At 38.9% G+C, this 12,156-nt stretch overlaps 1 long non-coding RNA gene across 6 annotated transcripts in view; it reads left to right on the forward strand.

Moving 5' to 3' along the window:
- LOC103692377 (uncharacterized) overlaps positions 1–12,156 on the forward strand; it is a 65,209-nt gene that overhangs the window by 46,183 nt on the left and 6,870 nt on the right. For 5 of the 6 annotated variants that reach the window (XR_010051837.1, XR_010051838.1, XR_010051839.1 and 2 more), the window contains one exon: positions 353–436. This is a non-coding gene — a long non-coding RNA (uncharacterized LOC103692377). Of the gene's footprint in view, positions 1–352; positions 437–8,314; positions 8,687–12,156 lie in introns of those variants that run through there. The other variant, XR_005504801.2, reaches the window with a different exon arrangement.

The following is a 12,156-nucleotide window of genomic DNA, read 5'->3' on the forward strand; positions in this document are numbered from 1 at the left end:
CTTTTCTTCCAAGCTACGGCCACCTATCTTAGGAAATTTGCTGTTGATATGAAGTATAGGATAACTATACCTCAGAGTAGAATAGTTTCTACACTGTCGGGTAGAATAAAACATAATCACTTCTAAGTCTATGATCGTGAGATAGTCTCTAGTTAGTAATAATAGCTTTGACATCTGGATAATATTTCACATTAGACAAAACACTTTCCTGGAACATCTTATGTGGTCCCAAAAAGCATCCTTTGGGATGAGGCTACTGCTTCCCAGAGCAATAGAACTGAACCGAAGATGCTGAAAGTGAGTGGAAGAAATGCTTGGGGTCAAATAATTAATTGTAATATTCTTCCCACAGGCATGTTGTCTATTGCAAGGAAGAAAAATGTGGTCTTCAGGGCAATGTTGTACAGGGATTGGAGTTCTTCCTTTGAATGAGATTGTAAGTCTCAACCTAAAGCTATTTATGACAGCTGTAGCTGCTTATGTAGGTCCATATTCCTGAAGGATGAGCTTTCTTCTGGGAAAACTCATGTTTCAGAATCTTTCTTAATCACACAATTGTACAAGCTTCCTTTTTGTCTGTCTGTTTCATTTCTATAAGCAATTTATCTATATCTGGAGATACCAGAATTCTGATTCTTACCTCGAATGTTTCATGTCTGGGTTATTCTTCCTGACACATGGATACAAGCCATGAGACTCTAACTTACGTAGTCCAGAGCAGCCAGCCCAGCTCAGTCAGGGGTACATTGACTCTGGACTGTGGAAAGTTTGGCTTTGTGCTAAGTGTAAGCAGATGGTCCCAGCTGCTGGATCATGGGTCCATATGAAACTAATCATTCACTCTACACAAACATGCATCATCAGACCACAGTCTGAAGGTACAACCAACTTGTCCTGCTTCTCATAACACAGAAGGTAGTAGGACTGTAGAACTGTGGGGTGCTAGACAGAGTAGTCCATCACAGGGAAAACTGCTTTGATAGGGTAAGTATGTAATGTTAGGTCAAAGTGTTGAGCAAATTGTGATACTCAGACTGTATTTTTTTTAAATATTATTAGAACATTTTCAACCCTGAACACATGGAATATAAAGTCTAGGAGTTGAGGTGACTTCTTCATGGTCACATTGCAATCTAATGGATCAGTCAGGAACTCATCAAAGGTCAAAATGCCTCGTCTCGTGCAGAGCTTTTTGATAGGTATTTCCTGTATTTTGCATCCTAGAGATTGGGGGTGACTTTTATTAAGTCTCAAATCTCTCTAGAAAATTATTATACTTAATACAATTTGTTATTAATATTGGGAAGATCATGTAATTTTAATATTGAATAAAATAATTATGTTCGACTTCCATATTAAAGTAGTAGAAAATTGATACTGAGAAGTGGTTAGGTGCCTAAGGACAGAGTTGGCACAGTCTAAATATACATCAAGGAAGATTTGGTTTAAAAGAACTAGGGAATAATATTGAAGTATCTGCAACAGAATAGCTGCTACCAACATTTATCCAATAAAAGGATGTCTATCACAGTGGCACATATGACTTATAAGGAAAATGGAAAATTATTCAACTCTTTTGAGAAAAAATGTAACAATCTAGTCAAACATACAAATGTAGCCTCAAAGTTGGCACAAGACTCCTCAAGACCAAGTTCTTAGCACAAAGGAGATATTTTTGCCCCAGAGGGGACAAAGGGCAGGGAATAAGAGATGATAATAGATACAGAGAATAAGGGAGAAGGGAAAAGGAATAAGGCAGGATATTTGCCCTGGAGGTACAAAGAACTGTATCTGGATAGAGATGAAACTTCATGTTAGGATGAATTTGTTAATTTTGGTTGGGCATGTTAATTAAGGCAACCAAAGGGGAGCTTCTGAGTGCAGGACTTCAGTATTTTGCTAGACCTTGGTAGTCAACCTCATGAGGAGGAAGTGGCCAAATAAGGTAATAGACCTTGGTAAGTAGCTTTAGGGATGTAATCTAACCATTTAGGAAGGCAGAGGGCATAGGGGGAGGGCCAGGCCTTCCAGAGCCATAGTTGCCATGCTAGGGCCTACTATAGCCTTTCACATTCTATTTCTGAGTTGAAGCAATTGCTAAACGGGTGATAGACGAATGGAATAAAGTTAAAGAGCCACGTGTGTGTCTGCAGGACTGGTGCATTGCCAGAGGCTGGGACGCAGCACAGACATTGATACTATGTATGGAGAATGGAAACAAAACAAACTGTGGAAAGGCAGAATACTTGGGGAAGCACAGACTATAAGTCTTGCTAATTTCTCAAAATATCAACAAGGAAGCTTAAATTGTGAGACTAAATACACAATTCTGAAGGACTTTGAGTGTTTAGTTAATGGGGTTTGGAATTTTTCTCTGAGGGTAATTGTGAAAACTTTTTAAATCAATCGGGTGACATGATCAACACAGTACTTAGGATTAGGTTGACAGTTAATGATGATGAAAAATTCCAAGTTCTACTAGCTTGACCATAGTTAATTTAGTTTTCAAATAAAAGTGTGTATTTGCATAGCCATCACTAGTACACCTGAGAAGTTATAGACTTTTCCAGTCATGCCTGACTGTAACTTTAAACTCAAATTTCTAAGATGGTCACAGCAACAAGAGGGAAGCCACAGTAAGATACTTAAAGATAGGTGGCTGCATTCTTTCAAAGAGGTTCCCCAAGACGTATGCAAAGTATTGCCGACTTTATCCCTTTCCTTGGGACTTAGTCACAAGTCCACAGCAGCTATAAAGGAACTTGCAGAAAGTCATTTTCACTCTGGGCATTAATGGACCCACATAAACACATGATTTTGTGGTTTTCTGGAAGGATCAGAGAAAAGATATTAAAGAACAGTAGTCATATAATTTAGAGAGCTGGCTTTACTGTGATGGCTATTCTCAGTTGTCAGCTTGACTATATCTGGAACGAACTACAGTCCAGAATTGGAGGAGACACCTGTGACCCAGATCTTGAGGCTGGAAGACATATGCCTTTAATCCAGATTTTGAGGCTCATCTTTAATCTGGGCCATACCTTCTGCTAAAGGCCTACATAAAGATAACAGAAAAAGGAAGGGTTTGTTCTTTACCTACTTGCACTTACTTGCCAGCATATCTGTTGGAGTCTACTTCTTCAGGATTTCAGCTTCTACAGAAGACCAGCTCAAACACCTCGTCTGAGGGACCGAGCAAGTACTGGATTCGCGGACTTCCCATTTACAGGTGGCCATTGTTGGGTTAGTTAGACTGCAGCCTATATATCATTCTAATAAATTCCCTTTACACACATGCAGACAGACACACACACACAGACATACACAGAGACACACACAGAGACACACACAGAGACACACACAGACATACACACACAGACATACACACACAGACATACACACACAGACACACACATATATGTGTGTGTGTATATACATACTTACATATATATATGTATATCGAGAGAGAGAGAGAGAGAGAGAGAGAGAGAGAGAGAGAGAAGAGATTTTCATTCCATGAGGTCTATAACTCTAGAGAACTCTGACCACTACGCTACTCATGAACAAAGAGGCAAAGAAGTAGGGACAGAACTGAAGATGGGGACCCAGGGCTGATGGTAGTCTAATACTAAGAGGTGCTTTCCTTTTCAAATCACCTAGGCTTTGTCCAATTAAGGACAAAGTGATTCCTGCTTTGTTTCTTCACTACTGAGTCAGAGGAAGCTATGTGTCTATTTTAGTAAATGAGTCATACTCATTTGGCAAACTTGTCTGGATATGCTGGTGGTATGCACCTAGTTTGGACTATATCCTTCATTGACAAAACATGGCTTGTTCATTGTACTTTTGACTCCAATAGATAGAATAGATTATTTACTCAAATCTTCTCCCAAGCCAGAGTAAGTAAGAGAAGTTTCTATGTATCTCATCCTGCATAGCAGATTTTAGACACTTTATCTGTTTGATAGTTATGTCAGTTTTAGAGCCAAAAACAAAATAAATTCAAATCTCTCCTCTGGAACTCTCCCTGGATTGTCTGATTTCAGAGTTAGTATTCATCATCATACTATATGGCCACCTCTCTGATACTTTGCTCTCTGGTGATGCTCTCTGATATTCACCTCTCCCACAAACTCTTCACTTTTAAGTAAAAGGGAACAGTGGTTACCACAGTCATTTTAAGTGGCAGACGACTAAACTTAAGTGTAGTATTGGGTTCTGAGTATACTCACCTTGCTGTCTCTCTCTCTCTGTATATTTCTGATAAAAATCTATTCTTGGAATGGCAGACAATCTAGCACATATCCATTCCTTACTCTTAGTAAATATATGTTTGTTTTCTGCTATTTTTCTCTTCTAATGTGCCCATGTTCTGTCTTGAAAATTATGCAGCCTCTATTCTACTCAGTTTCTCGTGGATCTGTATTATGACTGGATTCCTGACTACAGCATTTCTAAGGAGTTGAAACACTGGATGTTAACCGACTATTTCCAAGACTGTGATATAACATGCACTGAAGAGCAGAGATGATGAAATCAAATTTGTCCAAGTGTAGCTTTTTCCTTTACAAGTAGTAGGACCTTGGGTACATCATTTGGCTCTTCAGACTTTTCATATCTAAACAATGGGAAATGGTAAAAAAAAAAAAAAAAACACTGATCGGGTATGTTCTTGTCAGGATCACTTCTGCTAATGTTTGGTTTTGGTACAGTAGTTACTATACAGTAACTGCTATCTATTAATATTAATCTTAAGGCATGGGATTGGTTGGGAATTTGAGAGAGAGACATCATAAGCAACTATTTTATGAAAAAGACTAGATTTGGCAAAAAGAGAGGAAGAGCTTCAGAAAGGACAGAATTAGCTTGCCACAGCTGTTGGAATAAACTACAGCACAGTTAGTGGGTTTAAACAACACAGTGAAGTTAATTTACATTAACTTATGGCTCTGAAGGTCAGGAATCTAAAATTTCTGTATTAGTAAGGAAACCTTACTTTCTCCAACTTGTAGTAGCTGCCTACACTCTGTGGCTCATGGCCACACACCATTTTGATTTCTTTTTTCATAGCTCCATTCCCTCTGATTCTTATCTCAAAGGACATTTGAGCCTATACTTGGCACACTTAGATATCCAGAGCAGACTCCTATCTCAAAATGCTTAATTTTATCACATGTAAGATAGCATATATTGATGTTCATAGAAGTAGGATATCTCTCTCTTCCCCTTTTCTCTCCCTTTTTCTTTTTCACACTCTCTGTAATGGGGGTTGGGGCAGCTCTGTGTGTATGAGTGTGTGTATGTGTGTGTGTGTGTGTGTGTGTGTGTGTGTGTGTGTGTGTGTGTGTGTGTGTGTGTTGCTATTTAGCCTACCATAAGGAGTATCAGAGTTGTTTGATTTTCCTGGACTGATACTAATAGTAAACTTTGGAAGACCCATTGCAATGCTGATAGAAATGGACTTTGAATATAAGAGTGGAAGGGATTAGAATGCAGAAGCTAGGTGAATAATGAACTAAGATCATTGTGACAACAGTGAGAGCAAGAAGGAGCTGACTTTTGAACTTTGTCTATAGAGACTAAGAAGATGGCAGAATCAACTAGAGTTGGAAAACACTGGAGGTAACTGACTTAAAGCCTTTCTGGGGAGTTCTTCTTGAAAGCCATTCTTTTTAAAGCAGAAGATGTCTTTATCTAGAACATGCTTTCTACATATCAATTATTCTTAACATATATTTACATGTCCATATTTTAAACATTTTAAATATTTTTCCTTAAGAAGATATGAGTGAATACCTTTTCTAAAGTAATTACTTTCACAAAAATCACAACTCTAATGTTCTTGGATATTTTGAACGTACAAAAGTATGTAAGAATTTACTAAAATGGAAATATATCTACCACATATCACTTAAAATTATCTTCTTAACCATAACCACTCATGATACTACATACAGACATGTTCTGGTGTTATGACAAGAACAAAACATGGAGAAATTCAAACCTAGACTTGACTTAATCATCAGTTCTCCCCAGGCCTTCCTTTCATCACCGAAATAGAGAGACGTGGCTTAACTTATTATAATAAGTCAGCTGGATTATCTATGGAAGTTGACAGGTACCCTACTCTACAGTATGAACACACACACACACACACACACACACACACACACACATTTGTTCACTGTTAAGTTTGTAATGATTTTTCCTTATATGTTTAAAATAACATAAAGTCTTTTGATGGAGTCTGTTGGTTTGTTCTGATAAACTCATTAAAAAAATTCTGAGTTGTTTTAGTCTAGGCAGTCAATTACTTTAACTTAGCATTACTCGTGATCTTTTGAATCATTTACCTCCATAGCATTTAGATAGTGACGCATGGCTTAAGGAAACAGTTTCTCCCAATAGATTGTCCTGGGAGTTTGGAAATGATGAGTTCCTGGGGAAGAAAATCTGGCTTTCTTCCAAGATTTAAATTGGGTGTTAGAGACGGAAAGCACCACTGTTTACTGGGTTGTATTTGATTCATTTTTCTGCTCATGCCTCTGGGGAACATTGCCTTGAAATACTAGCTCAGTGACCTATTATAGTTCACTGGGAGTCTACAAGACCAGGCAAATTAGGTTTAAAGTTGCACACACACACACACACACACACACACACACACACACACACACACAGTGAGAGAGAGAGAGAGAGAGAGAGAGACAGAGAGAGAGAATGGGAAAGAGACAGAGAGAGAGAGAGGAGAGAGAGAGAGAGAGAGAGAGAGAGAGAGAGAGAGAGAGAGGAGAGAGAGGTAGAGGCAGGCATTTGCACACGTACACTGGATTATCTCTGTTAGTAGTATCTCTATCAATTGTACCCATTCCTATTTAGTGTAACAGAGTTGGACTCAAAGCAGCCATCGCTGAAGATAGCACTGTTGACATGATCTTTCCCTTGATGCAGCTGCTTTCCTATTTGTGAAGGCTCTCAAACCTCATAAAATGAAGTCCTTTGAATCAAACCACAAATCCATTAGAGCTAACCTCAGCAAAACTCCCTGGACACCCTGTGTCCTTATTCCACCGAACCCCCTCTTTTCCCAGCTCTTTCATTTCCAATAAGTTAGCTAGAGCCAGACTTGCAAGAATAAATCAAGTTCTCTCTCGAATTTAGTTCATATTAATAAAAATCACAGGTCATTTTCCTGTCTCAGACCTTTGATTTAGAATAGCTACCATTTGTTGAGGTCTAAGTATGTGCCAAATGTAGCATTCATTCTACAAGAGTCTTGCAAGGTAGGCGCTGTTTTTCCAGCCTTTCTCATAGAGAAAAGAGAAACCATGGTTTCATTTTTTGATACAACAGCTCAGATTTAGTCTGTACACATCAAGTATTTTCATTGGTGATGTTTATCTCTCATCCTGACAGCTTCATAAGAGTAAGTAATTTTTAAATATAATTGGATACTTAAACAATTCCTCATTCATCTCAGGCAGTTACTATCCTAATTTTTGATATTCCGGTGAGAGCTTTACTACTGCCAAGGGAACCTGCTATTGTTTGGGTATTAGGTCAAGCACTTTATATACTCTGAATACTTACAATCACCTCTCTAGACAAAGGTTATAATTTCTACTTGTTGTGTTGATAAACTAAGTTGCTAAAATGCTAAAACCTTGACCAGCTGTTTAAGAGTGTACAGTAATTAATGGAACTTTAGGTACTAGTGTGAAACAGAACTTTCCAAAGGACAGAATACATTTAAAGCTTTTGTTTAGCTTCCTCAATCCCCTCACAATCTTGATAGGTAGATAATGTTTCTGTTTGCACTCTACAGATACGATGCAATGGGCAATAGTGATTGTTGGATTGTCAAATTAATTAGATTAAGAAATGCTTAGAAAAGTAGTGATGTTTACCTCTGGGTTGGTCTAAAAGAGGATTCCTAAATAAGATCACGTGAGCTTGGAAGGCCCGCTCTAAACATGGATAAAGTAACCTCACAAGCTGTAGGCCTAGGTGTTATAGAAGGGAAAGAGGAGTGAGCCTGTTGGCTTAGATAGTCTCTTTCTGCTCCCTCAGTGCTGGGAAGTGGCCTGTCCTGTCCCACCATGCCTGTGAACTGAAACCTTTGAAACTCTGAGCACAAGTAAATAGTCTTCCGTGCAAATTGCCTATCTTTGTTCTGAGTCATGGAAAGGAAGGACATGGCTAACAAATGGAGAAATGAAGACACCAAAGAGTGAAGTGGTTCCTTGAGGCCACATGGCTATTAGTAGAATAGAGATGAGAAGAATCTTGAAGACCCTGTGTTCTAATTTAGAATCCTAACCATAGCCTCATAATGCTTGATATTTTGGGCATAAATTGACTTGTGAGAACTTAAAAGCATCTTATGCAGACAAGTTCTTTTATTTTCCCATGACATCATTGGCTGGAACAGACAGGAGTTGATGCATTCAATGTTAGTGAAGATTATTGTTATTGAGATTGGTGGGCACTGATGTCTGGGAATTTGAACTGAATGCAAATGGCATCAAGAGGTGACCCGCAAGAAACACACGGGTCTGTCAGAAAGCAAGAGCTGTGCTTGGCAAGAGGCATTGTCATAGATATTGGCAGAATCATTTATGACCAGTCTTATCTGAAGCATGAACAAATCACTCTGGAATCTTCTAGCTGTTGGAAGCGGGAAAAAGTAAGTATTGGGGAGAAACAGGGACACGGAGGAGGCTCCACTGGATTATGGAATACTGAGTGGAATAGAGAGGAAGTTGGTGTCAGCCAGTTTTCTTTTGAGGAATGAAGGACTGGGAGTATGAACATAATGGAAGCAATTTTTCTTCAATTTCAGACATGATAATAAAGAAATCAGCATCTGGAGGACTCCCAAGAGGCAAGCTGAGACTAGGTCTATATTACCTTTTATTGGATCACTAGCTCTCTGCCCACAAAGCCCCTGAATCTATAAAGACAGGGACTAAGTGAACAGCCAAATGTAGATTTGCTCCTTTGTAAGGCTCTTTAAAACCATTTTCTTAAAAAAAAAATGAATCAGCCATCAGACATGAATTCCCATTTAGGTTTGTTGTAATGTAAATTGCTGGTTCAAATTGATATCTTGCTAAATTTTTTTCTTTTTTGTTTTTTGAGAATTTCTTTTAACTTACTCCCAATTCAAGTAAAAATTGTAGTCAGTCTTTATCATTGGTTCTTGAGTATTTCCTGAGAGAAACATACTATATCTATGATGAGGAAGCATTCTCTTCAGGATTCCTGAGGTGAAAGGAAATGTGAATGGGACACATTTATTGACATTTTTATTGCCATATCTCATTAATCATAGCATTGGATCTACACACTTACTATTAGTAATACCCATTGTATAAATGTAGAAAACAATTCAGAACTGCAAATTATATTGTGCAAAGTTGTATGATTAATAAGTAGTAGCCAGAATTTGAAAGTCAATCTGACTTCAAAATATACATTTTCACCAAACCATTCTGTAGAGCCTATCAGAACAAAGTGGAGGCGCATGTGTAAAAGCAACCAGGTTAGGAGGTCAGGGAACTCAGCCACCCATCCAGGAGGAAAATCAAATCTAAATCATGACACTCAACTAATCTTTGAAGTCCCTTTGGATTTTTGGCATTCATTGTTGGTGATGAATAGAATACACCATCCCTGAAGTTGTTTGGTGACTTTTATTCCCCTCATTCAAGCTAGAAGAGATGAAAAATGAGTTAATTTTGGTGAGAAAATATAACTTAATAGTCCACACATTTCTGTTGCATACGTGTGTGAGTGTGTGTGTGTGTGTGTGTGTGTGTGTGTGTGTGATTCTCTATTTATCCTGTAGCCAGTGTGCATGCACGTGTGTATGTAAATAGTGTGTGGGTATGTAGAGTGACCAGAGGACAATTTTTTTCTGTGGGTACCATGGGCCAGGTGATACAGACCTTGTTTTTTGTGAACAGATCTCTTAATAGTCTGAAGTTTACCAAGTAGCCTAGTCTGGCTCAGCCAGTGAGGTCCATGCCTTTCAAGTGCTGCGATTAGACATATGTATCATCATGTACAACTTTAAAAAAAAGCTTCTTATGATTGAAATTGGGCACTTATACTCATAAAGCAAGCAATTCACTAGCTGAGATGTCTTTCCACTCTGCACTTCTGTTTCTTAGCCTCTCCTGTATCCACATCATGCTATGGGAACACAATCCAGACAAAATACTGATGGAGTGAAAAACACATTGATGTTAACACAAAGAATATGGGCTGCTGGGGGAACCAGTCTAACTCTTCACTCATGAGGGTCCTTAGCAGAAACCAGAAGTGCTGACCAGCTAAGCCTTCCGGAAATTGTTGACCTACAGATCTGGGAGGTCTGAGAATGATTGTGACTCCAAGTCACTAAAACATGGAGCATATTTTCCTAGCAAATAACCGATATTTACTCAGTGAGATAGAATTGAGTATTCTCATGTCATGTTATGAGAACACAGACATATGAAGTTAAAGTCCCTGCTCTGAAGGGATGTCCTACTCCAAATACAAAGTCAGGAAAGTTACAATTAATCATGACATGGAAAATTACAGAATCAGAGTAACTAATGAAGTTCCTTTTTAAAAAGCCATGCATGTCCTTTGTTAAGAAACCATTATTACAGGGAGCACAGTGGGTTGGTGCCAACAATTCTTGTGATAGTGTCATCCAAACCTCAGACCACACCAGTTTCTTTCCAGCGGAGCCTTGAGGATTACCCAATGCTATTTATATCTATTATATGATGCCTGTTAAGTAACTATAAGTAGAAGCCAGGAACTTGAAGCCAGCACTTTTGGGGAGGACTCTTTAAAGAGATACTGCTGAATTGGTTGTAGGTAGATGTCTGTGGGTGCTAGGCTGAAATTTTCAGTCAATCTGGCTCTAAGTGATTGGGAAAAAATGAAGGGAAATCAGGGGTCTTATGAATGTCTCTGCTTTCATAGAGAAAAACTGAGGGAGCTGGAAAGTAGATACAGAGAAGGTACACATGGGTTTGAATCCCAGTAGAGATATCTGCTACGTTTGTTTTCCTGTTGGTGATATAATCCCCTCACACCTAATACCACTTACGGTGAATGGATGTTCAAGTGTCTACCTTACAAGATTATGAGTTCTAAATGGGCCAGACACCTCCTTTGTGCTCCCTCTTCCCAATCTCTTTCACTTGTAATTCTCCTTACTTTCTGTTGTCATTTCCTATTTGTTCCAAAGATACTAACTAGAGTCACATCATATCAATTCTCACAAAACTAGGTCCCCACTGATGGGTGAAATAGATGGGTTTGGGGATTTCTGGATGAAAAGGGTTTTGAGTGACTACTTGGGTAATAAGATCTGTTCATGTTCCCGGGGAGGCAGACAAAAGGCTGAGTCAAGCCTGTTTTAGAGCAAACTCAATATTGATTGCAAATGTACTCGTCAGTACCCTGCTTGTCACATCAGTGCACAGTCAGAATAGTAGTTTTGTGACATTTTTTGGCATTGCAAAGTGGTAAATCTCAATGTGGGAGCATGAACATGACCAGGAGGACATAGGTTGACAGGACTGTCCTGGAGTTGTTTAATCCAAACATGTCACGCTCATTGTCACCCCCTGCTCTACATATATGTTTGTTTATACATAGGGAGGAGTTTGTCATAATACCAGGAGTAGCAGTAGCAACTACATTTCTAACTTGTTTGAGATAAGGTCCTTTTGTTGTATGGCACAGTTCAGGTCAGTCTAGCTGACCCACGGGCATCTGGAGAATCTCTTGCTTCTGCCTCCCATCTCATTGAAGAAACACTGGGGCTATGGACACCTACTACTGTCTTGGTTTTATGTGTGTTCCTTGTATTCAAACTCAGATCCTTGTGTTTTCACATCATGTGCTGTGCTCTAGCCATTGAACTATCTCTCCACCACACATATTTAATGCTCACATGCAAACCAGAGAGGAGGTGGGGGAATTCTATCAACTTCCCTTGCTCTCCCAATGGGCTCAATCATAAAACTGTTCCTTCAGTGTTCCTTCAGTAGAGAGAATGCGCAATTGAAATCATGCATAAGAATTAAATACAAAGTGTAATGACACTAGAATCTATGGAATACGTATCAGGCACATTTCTAATATGAT

The sequence above is a fragment of the Rattus norvegicus genome, chromosome 5, assembly GCF_036323735.1.
Source record: "Rattus norvegicus strain BN/NHsdMcwi chromosome 5, GRCr8, whole genome shotgun sequence".
NCBI lineage: Eukaryota > Metazoa > Chordata > Mammalia > Rodentia > Muridae > Rattus > Rattus norvegicus.